The sequence below is a fragment of the Heterodontus francisci genome, chromosome 6 (genome assembly GCF_036365525.1).
Source record: "Heterodontus francisci isolate sHetFra1 chromosome 6, sHetFra1.hap1, whole genome shotgun sequence".
NCBI lineage: Eukaryota > Metazoa > Chordata > Chondrichthyes > Heterodontiformes > Heterodontidae > Heterodontus > Heterodontus francisci.
The window spans coordinates 16,789,362-16,801,950 of record NC_090376.1 but is presented as its reverse complement, the minus strand read 5'-3'; positions in this window follow the sequence as shown (position 1 = coordinate 16,801,950).

The window sequence follows — 12,589 nt, the reverse complement described above, 5'->3', positions numbered from 1 at the left end:
TTGGCCTGGAGGTGTATGGTATACCAAGAAACCTTCTTACTCTCAACAAGGCAAATGATGGGCCATTCAAAATAAGCTGGATGAACATTTCAACCCTTAGCCACTAGAGCTAGCGGAAAGCAACAAACTTAGAACTAAAAGTCGGAAAAGTAGCGAAACATTGTGGCACTGAAGAACTTATCATTACATTGCAACGTTGGCACATTTTTACTGTGCATTACAAGAGGGAATTGTGGAATTGTGTGTGGATTGGTGGATGAAAGAATCCAATCAAAATTACTAAACACACAAGCTAGCTGCAAGATTGCTTTTTCTGTGTAGATGGCATCAAAGAATGCTCGGGAATTTCAGCCTATGCGAGTGACTAGCACAGCTTCTGTCCACTGTCCTTCCGCCAAGCCAAATCTGGAGAGAACTAGTCAGAAGAGTGCTGGTGAGTGTGGTTTAGTGACTTGTCATTGCTGTAAGCGCAACCACACAACACCAAGCATGGCCAGTGTAAGGAAGTGTTTATTTACGTCATTACATCATCATGTCATTATATCATCACATCATTAACATAATAATATCTAGATATCTTACATCGGTGAATGCTCCTGCATCGTCAGATTGACTTCTTCATTGCCGCTTGTGAGTGGCACCATCATGGGCAGTCAGGTGGCTACCAGTATAGGCATTGTGCATATCTTTGTTGGGCAAATAACAATGGTCATCTATGTGTTTGCAGGAGAAGACTGCCCACAATGCCAAGGAAAAGGCAGAGACTGAAAATGGAGTCCCGTTCCTCGCAATCCTGACCCCCCATGAAGCAAGAAGCTCTCAAATTTGGATGAGGGGCCGTTCCATTGTAGATGGTGAGACAGGAGCGGTGACACATGTGGCCTAATGGATGGGCACAAGAGAGCCTCTGGTGAACACGAGGCAGAGTGTTCATGTGTCCACTACAGGTCACATGGAGCTCCACACTGAAGGACATGATGGAATGCACATTACTCTCTAATTCATCTTCTCTCTCACACAGGTCAAAGACAAGAGCTGACAGCTCCAGAGACTGAAGGACAGCCATCCACCTCCGAAGAACAGGAGGGAGCCTCAGAGACTGCACCACATCATTCCCCTGCAGCCTCCGCCAGCGCAGATACTCTCACATCGGTGGGTATCCACTCGCAAGTAGATCTGGGATCACAATCTGATGAGCAGAGAACAGACGTACCCGAGCAGCTGAATGAGGCTGTGATAGCCAAGGTTAGACAATCGGCGATGTTGAGCCTCAGGCTGATGACATGCCACTGGAGTCATCAGCAAGGCAGCAGTTGCTGGAGCTACAGCGTGAGGTGTGGGAACATCTGACAGAGCTTCCAGAGGCTATGCACACCCCGGCACGGACGACGGAGGAGTCCATCCGGCCTTGAGTGCCAACATGTCTCTGGTGTGTGCAGGCTTGACTTAATTGAGAGATTGGTAACCTTCATGGACATCCATATCCAGCAGACCACACAGTAGATGCAGGAGATATGCACAAATTTGCATGCCATCGCACAATTCCGTGAGTTTTTTGCAGCAATAGCTGGGCGAGGGTGGGGGAGTGCTGGTGGCGCAAGGTCCCTGGATTCACCGCCTCAGGTACACGTTTGCCTTGACAGGGCAGAGTAACAGCTGCCTGATGCATCTGGGGGTTCCTCTCGGGGCACTCCTGGCATGGGTAGTGGCTCCTCAACAACTCCATCAGTGGCACAAGTGCCTCACTTAGCCGTGATGGCAGAGGAGGCTCCTGTATTTGTGCAGGAGTCATTCGATGTGCTGCAGGTGCCTCCAAGCTTTAGGCAACCAAAGGTTGACCGCCAAGATCATCCAAAGCCACAGGGCAGCAAGGTCAGCAGCCTGCCTCCGCCTCAGCTGACAGCGCAGGGGAGCACAATGTAGGAGCACACATAAGAGATTTAAGAAGAGCACTTAGCTGCACTCGGGGTTCATGGGTCAATATTTTGTTAAAGCATGTTGCCTTGTAATTTTGCTGTTCTCCAATAACTGTGTGATGTTGCAAGGCAAGAGGTATCCTTGCAGTTCTTGCCAGCCGCTAGGACTTCAGGAGTACCCTGGCTCCGTCAAAGGGTTTGATTTGTGGGTTCACGCCGGGTGAGGTCTTACTGAGTGCAGGTAAATGGCAAGGGCAATGAAGGAAGCAGCACCACGGCTGCAAAGGCCTGTGGCTTTATTGAATTACACAGATTGTCATTAAGGATCTAGTAAACGTGCTGTAGCAGCACGTCCCGAGCCTCCCTTGTCTGTATCTCATGGCGCCTTGCCTGTGGTCCCTGCGGTTCTTCAGCATCCTGCAGCTGGTCATCATCTTCCTCCACTTCCTCATCATTGGAGGAGGCATCAGGCTCCATGATATCATCATTATTCAAATGCTCTTCCCTCTGAGCGTCAGGTTGTGCAGAGTGCAGCACACCACCATGAACTGCAACATCCTTGCTGGGCAATACTGTCAGGCTCCACCAGACCTATCCAGGAATCTGAACCACATCTTCAAAAGGCCTATGGCCTGCTCGATGGTCTCATAAATTGGTGTTGTACCTCTTCTCTGCAGCAGTGCTAAGCATCAGTAGCCACATCTTCAGTGGGTAGCCCTTGTCACCCAGTATCCACCTTTGAAGGCATGCGGGAGGTAGAGGATGGCGGCAGTTCCAAAAAGGTCTGGTAGCTGGGACTGCCTTGGTATGTAGGTATCATGGCTGCTTCCCAGGAACCACAGGAAGCGCTTGTAGTGGTCACAGACCAGTTGTACATTGAGTGAGTGGAAGCCCTTCCTGTTGATGAAGGCGACTGGCTGGTCAATGGGAGCATTGATGATGAAATGCGTGCAGTCGATGATATCCTGCACCTGGGGGAATCCAGCATTGGCTCTTTCAGCCCGACTGTATGGACCAGTGAGAAAGCACACAGAACCATAGAAAAGTTACAGCACAAAAGGCCATTCAGCCCATCGTATCTGCGCCAGCTAAAAAAACTAGCCGCCCAATCTAATCCCTGGTCCATAGCCTTGCAGGTTACAGCACTTCAGGTTCAGGTCCAGGTACCTTTTCAATGAGTTGAGGGTTTCTGCCTCCACAACCGATCCGGGTGTGAATTCCAGACACCCACCACCCTCTGGGTGAAAAAGGTTTTCCTCCTGTCCCCTCTAATCCCTCTACCAATCACCTTAAATCTGTGCCCCCTGGTAATTGACCTCTCCGCTAGGGGAAACGGGTCCTTCCTGTCTACTCTATCTATGCCCCTCATCATTTTGTACACCTCAATTAAGCTACTCCTCAGCCACCCCTATTCTAAGAAAAACAACCCTCACATTTGCAATCTTTCCTCATAGCTGCAAACACATGCACATGCATTGGCTGGCCCTCTTGAAGATGACAATGGTGACCAACTTGAAGCAGTGATAAGCGCAGACTTGGAGATCCTACACATATCTCTAGTGGATCCCTGGAATGATCTGGAGGTGTGGAAATTCAGTGAAATGGTGACCTTCAGCGCCACTGCCGCCGCTTCCCATGGGGCTCAGCTTGTTCTCCATCACTGCACACAGCTCTGTGATGGCCTTCCTGGAGAGCTGGCGGCTTTGGTGACACTGCTGCTCTGACGTCTGTAGGTAGCTGAGCCTCCGTCAGTGGACCATCTATGGCAGGTAACCTCTTCTTCACACTGGAGGCTGGTTACGTGTCCCTCTGTGCCTTCTCCTGCACCCCTCCCCACCCTTACTAAGGCTGGTGCTCCTGCTGCCCCTCAGGTTGCTGCTGCCCTACTGCTTGTGGCTGCAGCTCTCTCCCTCGCTGATGCTTCCCCACACGGAGGACATGAAACCTGAGTGAATAAGGCCCATGGCAGGTCATTGCACTCGGTCTCCAGGGCCTCTTACTGCGCACCCACCCCATCCCCTGCTTTATGTACTGTGATGAATACCCCAAATGCCAAATTGAAAATATTAATTTCATCATGTGGAACTATGCCTGAGACTTTTACTGGAAATTATTACAAATAACTTTGAAACAGAACAGCTAGCAGTCAAGGTGACCATGAACATCTGCGTGTGAAAAAAAAAACAAAGGATTAGACTGGAGACAGACATGATTGACTCAGAACAATGGGGTGCTCTCTGATTCAATTATCTGAGATAGCCTTGTCAATGTGGTCTTCAAAAGCCATCGACACCCACTGACTTTGAAAGAGCCAACCACCACCTCCCACCACCACCCCCACCCCCCACCAACCCCCCCTGCCGTCCCCACCCCAAGTATGTCTGGGCAGCCTGAAGGGAGAGCCTTGAATTTCAGAGAAAATTCCAGAAGATTCCTGTTAAAACACAAAGGGGTGGATTTTGCGGCAAGGCCTAGGTCCCATGGCCGGGACCGGGAGCTGCCATATGTAAAATTAGGAAAAAAAGGAGAATTTTTGTTCTTGATATTTAAATGCAGCATCCACCCAGTTACAAAGGGAGTGCTTTAAACTTTGCTGGGGAGCAAGGGGGAAAGGGAACTGATAGCCACCCCCCCTCACCCCACCTTATCCCAAACCAAAAAACGTTGCCAGATGTTATATAGCCGACATCTGGGATATAATCCTAGTGCTATAGGTGTCTGCCATTCCTGTGTAAAACAAAGGACCTCCTCAAACTGTAGCAGGATCAGTGATGGAGATCCTGGGCATCTAGGAGGTAATGGGCTCCAATCCATGCTGTTGTTAAGTGAGGCTCCATGCCAAGGGCCTAATCTCATTAAAACTCCCCTAACCAGCACATAGATTAACAAAAATGTTAATGTTAAAATCTGTGTCACATAGTTTTAACCTATCTCAACTGCTCCTTTCTTAGACAACTTTCAGTTCCTTTCTTGACCACATAGTCATCCAACTGTGCTTTCAAGATGTTAATGAACACAGTATTAATTGCCACCACTGGGAGTCTATTCCACGTATCCACAATATTGCTGTAACAGGGTCAATGAGGGGAAAAAATACTTCTAATCTTAAGTCTTGCTGGAGGCTTATTAATTTTGTATTCATAATTCTATAATTCTGCTCAGAATCTAAATTAGAAGCTTTCAATCTTGGTATAAATATACCAGTGCATTTTGTATTGAAAGTGGCAGAGATATAGCATTCAGTTTGATTGAAAATTGAGCAATTATGCTGATTCCACCACTATTACTGCCCATTCTCTTGGCCCATTTATTCACTTTTGTATTTAATGCATTTATCAGATGCAATAAGGTCTCATCACAAGGAGTCTTAAAATGGCATCGTTAGCACTTTTGCTTGTTATTTCTAAGAAACTTTCTTAAATGCTCTACAACAGGAATCTATTATGATTGAAAAGAGTAAGAGAAATGATGAGTCAAAAATTAGTCCTTGAGTAGCACCCAACTAGGGTTTTGAAAGACAATAGGCTAGAACTTACTGTTGCCAGAGGAAGACCTCATGCACCTATTTAGAAAGAAGAAAGAGCTTGTATTTATAAAGTATGTAGACAGGGGATAATTTTTTTGTGATCTAATTATGATTGCTGTTCAGGCAAATGCCGCAGCCAATTTGCACACAGCAGGGTCCCACAAACAGCAAATGAAAAAAGACCAGACAATTTGCCCTGTTGATGTTGGTTTAAGGAAGAGTGTTGACCTGGACGACAGGAGAACCCCCTGCTCTTTTTTGAACATACCCTGTGATTTCCCCATGTTCATTTGATTTTCTTTTATTCATTCACAGGATGTGGGTGTCACTGGCTCGGCAGCAGTTATTGCCCATCTCTAATTGCCCTTGAGAAGGTCATGGTGAGCTGTCTTCTTGAATACAACTGAATTACTTGTTAGGCCATTTCAGAGGGCAGTTAATTGCTCTGGGTCTGGGGTCACGTTTAGGAGGACAGACTGGATAAAAATGGCAAGTTTTCTCCCTAAAGGACATGAGTGATCCAATAGAAGTTTTTATGATCGTCTGATAGTTCTATGGTCACCATTATTGATACTAGCTTGTTATTCCAGATGTATTTAACTAGCTGAATTTAAATTCCCCAGGAGCCATAGTGGGATTTGAATTCCTATTGCTGGATCAATAGTCCAGGCCTCTAGGTTATTCGGCTCGTAACATAACCACTAAACAACAATACCCCTATAAATCAGCAAACTCAGACTTTGATTAGCATCTGGATGAAAAGATAATACTACTGACAACAGCTTTTGTAGAGTAGAGCTTGAACTCATCACTTTCTGACTCAGAAGCAAGGGTCCTACTGAGCCAAGCTTTACCCATACTTTTAATATTGGCTTTCATTCATTTATTTTAATTAGCAGACAGAAGAGTGTCATGCAACTGCATTAATCATATAGCTTATAGGTTGTGAGAAGAAAGGAAAACTGATTGTGACTGTGATTTATATCTTCCCAGCTCCTCGACCTCTCTGCAGCCTTTGGCATGATCACAACACTATCCTCCTCCAATGTCTTTCCTGTTGTCCAGCTGCAGGGGACCCCCCTCCCCTTCCCCCCTCACTTGGTTTGACTCTTATATATCTGATCATACTCAGAGCAGCTTGATAAATGTTTCTCTTCCCACCCTTACATCAGCACTGTTACATCAGGAGTCTCCCAATGATCCATCCTTCGCCAGATTCTTTTGCTTCTTCAACATGATGTAACTTGACAATATTATCCAGACATGTAGGTCAGCTTCAACCTCCTAATGTCGCTTGGCCCTGCCTCAGACATGTATCTCTGTGATCCTCACAGTCACCTCAAGACTCTATTATTTCAATGTGCCCCTGACTGACCTCCTATCCTTGACCTTCCATATATTAATTAATTATTTTATATTATATATATATAATTAATTAATAATTAATCAGCTTATCCAAAACTCTGCCGCCCATACCTATTCCTCACCCATCATCCCTGACCTTACTGATCTACATTGACTCCCAGTCCTCCAAATGCCTCAAATTTTACAATTCTTATCCTCTGTTTAAATCATCCATTGCTTCATCCCTCTCTATCTCTGTAACCTCCTCCAGCACGACAATCTCCACCCAACCCCCCACCCCCCCCCCACCCCAAACTACACAGCCCCATCACCACCCCAAACTCTCCCTTCTCTGATTCTGGCTTCTTGTGCATCCCATGCTCCCTTGTCCCCATCATTGACAGCTGTGCTGTGAAATTTCCTCCCTTAATGTCTCGACTGCTCTGTTCTCCTTTAAGATTCTTTTTAAATCTTACCTATTTGTCCAAAATCAGGTGTCACTCTTGGCTCAGTCAGTAGCACTCTGCCATTTGAGTCAGAAGAGTGAGACATCAACTCCAAACTCCAGGACTTGAGCACAAGATCTTGGCTGACACTTCAGTGCAGTATTAGGGAATTGCTGCACTGATGGAGGTGCCGTCTTTCAGATGAGATGTTAAACTGAAGCCCTGTCTGCCCGTAAAAAATCTCGTGCCACTATCTTACAGAAGAGCAGGGAAGTCCTTCCCAGGTGTTCTGGCCAATATTTATCCCTCAACCAACATCATTAAAACAGTTTATCTGGTCATTGCCACGTTGCTGTTTGTGGGATCTTGCTGTGCGCAAATTGGCTGCCATGTTTCCTCCATTATAACATTGACAACACCTCAATAAGTACATCATTGGCTGTTAAAGTGCTTTGGGACATCTGGAGGTCATGAAAGGCACTAAATAATTGCTAATCCTTTGTTTTTTCTTTCAAATGTACTACAATCTCCTTTGGATTTAGGTCCATTAAGGACTTCTATGGGTTTGAAATCCTAAGGAAGAATGAATTAGAATCAGAGATGGTGAGATGAGTTTTGATTTCCTAACAGTCAATATGCAGGAAGGAGGAAAAATATTTGCAACCCAGGGTGAATAAGAGGGCAAAGTGGAGATGAGTAATGACTAGAGAAGAGATGATGAAATAGAGGAAAGCAACAAATACTGGCACGGAGAAGGAGAGATTGAAGGCTAGAGAGGAGAGAATGATCAACCACCACAAAATTGCTGGCAAAACTGTTCACAAGAGAGAACTGTTATGCCTCAGCTAGAGAACTGTCATGCATTTTTTGAAAGCTTATTAACATTTCTTTGCAGAATTTGCATTATTAAAAGCTAATGTTGCAGTGTGAAATGTTCCTGCCAACCAAAATGGTTTTGCAGAACAGGCTGGTTCAATAACTGAGAATTCCACCACCTACTGCATCCCCTCCCCCCACCCTCCATCCGACCCCACTAATGCGCCTCTTCTTCTTTTGGGCCTCCTTATCTCGAGAGACAATGGATACGCGCCTGGAGGTGGTCAGTGGTTTGTGAAGCAGCGCCTGGAGTGGCTATAAAGGCCAATTCTGGAGTGACAGGCTCTTCCACAGGTGCTGCAGAGAAATTTGTTTGTCGGGGCTGTTGCACAGTTGGCTCTCCCCTTGCGCCTCTGTCTTTTTTCCTGCCAACTACTAAGTCTCTTCGACTCGCCACAATTTAGCCCTGTCTTTATGGCTGCCCGCCAGCTCTGGCGAATGCTGGCAACTGACTCCCACGACTTGTGATCAATGTCACACGATTTCATGTCGCGTTTGCAGACGTCTTTATAGCGGAGACATGGACGGCCGGTGGGTCTGATACCAGTGGCGAGCTCGCTGTACAATGTGTCTTTGGGGATCCTGCCATCTTCCATGCGGCTCACATGGCCAAGCCATCTCAAGCGCCGCTGACTCAGTAGTGTGTATAAGCTGGGGGTGTTGGCCGCTTCAAGGACTTCTGTGTTGGAGATATAGTCCTGCCACCTGATGCCAAGTATTCTCCGAAGGCAGCGAAGATGGAATGAATTGAGACGTCGCTCTTGGCTGGCATACGTTGTCCAGGCCTCGCTGCCGTAGAGCAAGGTACTGAGGACACAGGCCTGATACACTCGGACTTTTGTGTTCCGTGTCAGTGTTCCGTAATGCGCCTCTAGAACCTGTTAATTCATAGTATGCATACTGTGATTACTTGCAGAGTTAACAGATACATATCCCAGGTTTGATATTATCACCATTTCAAAATAAAAACTTTGAATGTAGTTTTAAATGGTATGGTTCGTACCTTGTACAAAAATACACAAAAATAATGGAGCTGGTGAAAATACCAAGTTGAGGATTAATGGCACCATGGTTAACACGTTGTCCTTTGCATCCTGGGGTCATATCTAGCCCAGACTGATAGCATGAATGTTTCCTTTCTCTGCAGCCTTTTAGTGGTCCTAAGCCAAATTAATTTGGGCAGTTCCTACTTAGTTTCCAGAGATTGAGAGTCCAAGTCTCAAAACTATCACTAATTCCGCTCTATTTATAAAAGAAAGGAAGTTATGCAAAACCTTTATAAATCACTGGTTAGCTCTGAGCTGGAGTATTGTGTCCAATTTTGGGAGCAAGGTAATAAATATCAGCCAAGACACTGAGGAGAACTCCCTTGGTCTTGATCAAAATAGTGCCATGGGATTTTTTACATTCACCTGAGATGTCAGATGGGGCCTTGGCTTAATGTCTCATCTGAAATCCTGCACCCTCCGACAGTGCAGCACTCCCTCAGTACTGCAGTGCTGTGTCAGCCTGGATTATGTACTCAAGACTCAGCAATGGGGCTTGAGCAAAGAATGGCCTGCATCATCTAAATCCACAGCGCTATGATAACAGACACCCCACAAGAAGATCCTCTGACAACCAACATTACTGCATTTGGTACGCAGAAACCTCCACTTCCATCTGGTTAGCTACCAGCACAGAATCACCTAAAGAGCATGAAGGAATGAGAATCTCCACTAGCTAAAAGTGGCTTGGAGAGACCAATGAGAGGTCATGGGCATTTTGAGGCCAAGATACTGATGAGTACAGATAACAGTAGAACTATCTTGAGACTGAGGGTGGTACAGCTTCCACACAATGGTATGGCATATATGTACATAATGGTGGAAGAAAGGCTGGTAAATGGAAACATCATGAATATGCACAGCTTAAATATTGTAGAAATCAATGGCTGGCTTAAGTAGCAAACTTCATTGACTGAGGAGCTGAGAAACATAATGAAATTGCTGCATTCTCAACTGACTGATGCTGTGCTTGACATGGGATCTACTACCAAAGGAAGCTTATAGGAATGCAGGAATAGGAACAGGTATTTCAGCCCCTCGAGCATGCTTCACCATTCAATTAAATCATGGCTGAATTGTACCTCAACTCCATTTAGCCACCTTTATCTCCGTATCTTTGATACCCTTACTGAACAACAATCTATCAACCTCACTCTTGAAAGCTCCAATTGTCCCCCATGATCCACGCCCTTTTTGGAGAGAGAGTTCCAGATTTCTACTATCCTTTCTGTGAATAAAGAAGCTTCCTAATTTCCCTCCTAAATAGCCAGGCTCTAATTTTAAGATTACGTCTCTTTGTGGCTTGATTTCCCCGATCAGAGGAAATAGTTTCTCTGTATCTCCATTAACAAATCCTGGTATCAGCCGTGGCTTAGTGGGTAGCACTTTGGTCTCTGATTTAGTAGGTTGTGGGTTCAAGTCCTATTCTAGGCACAAAATTTAGACTGATGCTTCAGTGCAGCACTGAGGGGGTGCTGTACTATCAGAGGTGCAGTCTTTCAGATGAGATGTCAAACTGAGGCCCCATCTGCCCTCTTAGGCAAATGCAATAGATCCTATGGCACTATTTCAAAGAAAAGCAAGGGTGTTTTCCCTTGTGTTCTGACAAATATTTATCCCTCACCCAACACCTAAAAGCAGATTAGCTGGCCATTATATCATGGTTGTTTGTGGGAGCTTGCTGTGCGCAATTGGTTGCCACATTTCCTGCATTACAATGCTAACTACTCTTCAAAGGTACCTCATTGGCTATAACCAGTTTGGGGCATCCTGAGGTTGTGAAAGGTGCTATATAAATGCAAGTTCGTTCTTTCAGCTTAGAAAAAGGGATAGAAGTTACAATGTGAAGCATTGCTCACCTTATAGATACACAGTTTTCTGTCCTCAGTCAGGCCTGCAGCAGTCTTGAGGCAGTGGCCACCACCAATAATTAGTAAAAGTAAGCTGCCAAAACTCACAGTAAGCAGCCTGTCCCTGATATAATGTAGTCCTGTACACATTTCTTCCAGCTGATGCTTCAGTGGAAGAAGGAGAAACCTGTACAATGCCTTCTCAAAGCATTATTTAATCTGATGCTCCAACGTCACCCTAACCTCTCCACCACAATCCAAAGATATCCTATCAAATGAGCCATCTTCCATCACAAATAAAAACAGAAAGTGCTGGAAATACTCAGCAGCTCAGGCAGCATCTGTGGAGAGAGAAGCAGAGTTAACATTTCAGGTCTGTGACCTTTCATCAGAATTGGCAAAGGTTAGAAAATAATTAGGTTTTAAACAAGTGAAGGTGGGGAGGGGGGTGGTTTGGTGGGAAAGAGAACAAAAGGGAAGGTGTGTGATAGGGCAGACAGCAGGAGAGATTAAGTATTAAAGATGTCATGGGACAAAGGCAAAGGGTGTGTTAATGCTAGTAGTGAAAGACAATGCATTAGTCCAGAGAGAGTGTGAATGGCAGAATAATGAGCAGCTCTGGCCATATGAAAAACAGGCACATGGTTAAAAAATAAAATAAAATGATTTTTAAAAATATATAAAAAAGGCCAATGATGCTCTGAAATTGTTAAACTCAATGTTGAGTCCACAAGATTGTAGAGTGCCAAATAACAAGATGAGATGCTGAGCCTCAAGCTTGCGTTGATGTTCACTGGAACCACTGCGGCACAGTGGCGCAGTGGTTAGCACCGCAGCCGCACAGCTCCAGTGTCCCGGGTTCAATTCTGGGGACTGCCTGTGTGGAGTTTGCAAGTTCTCCCTGTGTCTGCGTGGGTTTCCTCCGGGAGCTCCGGTTTCCTCCCACATGCCAAAGACTTGCTGGTTGATAGGTTAATTGGCCTTTATAAATTACCCCTAGTATAGGTAGGTGGTAGGGACATATAGAGACAGGTGGGGATGTGGAATTAGTGTAGGATTAGTATAAAATGGGTGGTTGATGGTCGGCACAGACTCGGTGGGCCGAAGGGCCTGTTTCAGTGCTGTATCTCTAAACTAAACTAAACTGCAGCAGGCCAAAGACAGAAATGTGGGCATAAGTGCAGGGGGTCACACCTTGAACAGAGAGGGCACAGGCACATGTCTATAAGGTGAGGAATAAACCATTTTCACAGGACCATGCCACAATATTCACTCATGCAAAGTACAGAGTAAATTTGACAAACTTCTCTTGCTGTGGTCCCAGCTGAAAATGTAGTTCTGATTAGGCACAGGGCTAGAGTAAATTGATATTGTGGGAATTTTTGATTTAGTTGTGGTTGACTGTGATGATTAATTACACCCTATAATCCTAATGTAAAGGCTGTATAATATTTCCTATAGGTGCGAGGCTTGTTGAATGAGTATGTGTGCCTTCAGATCAGTCATACCAGTATATAACACTCATCTCGCCAATTCTCCACTGAATTGAATGCCAATCAGATTTTCTCAAAATTTCCTTTCATCT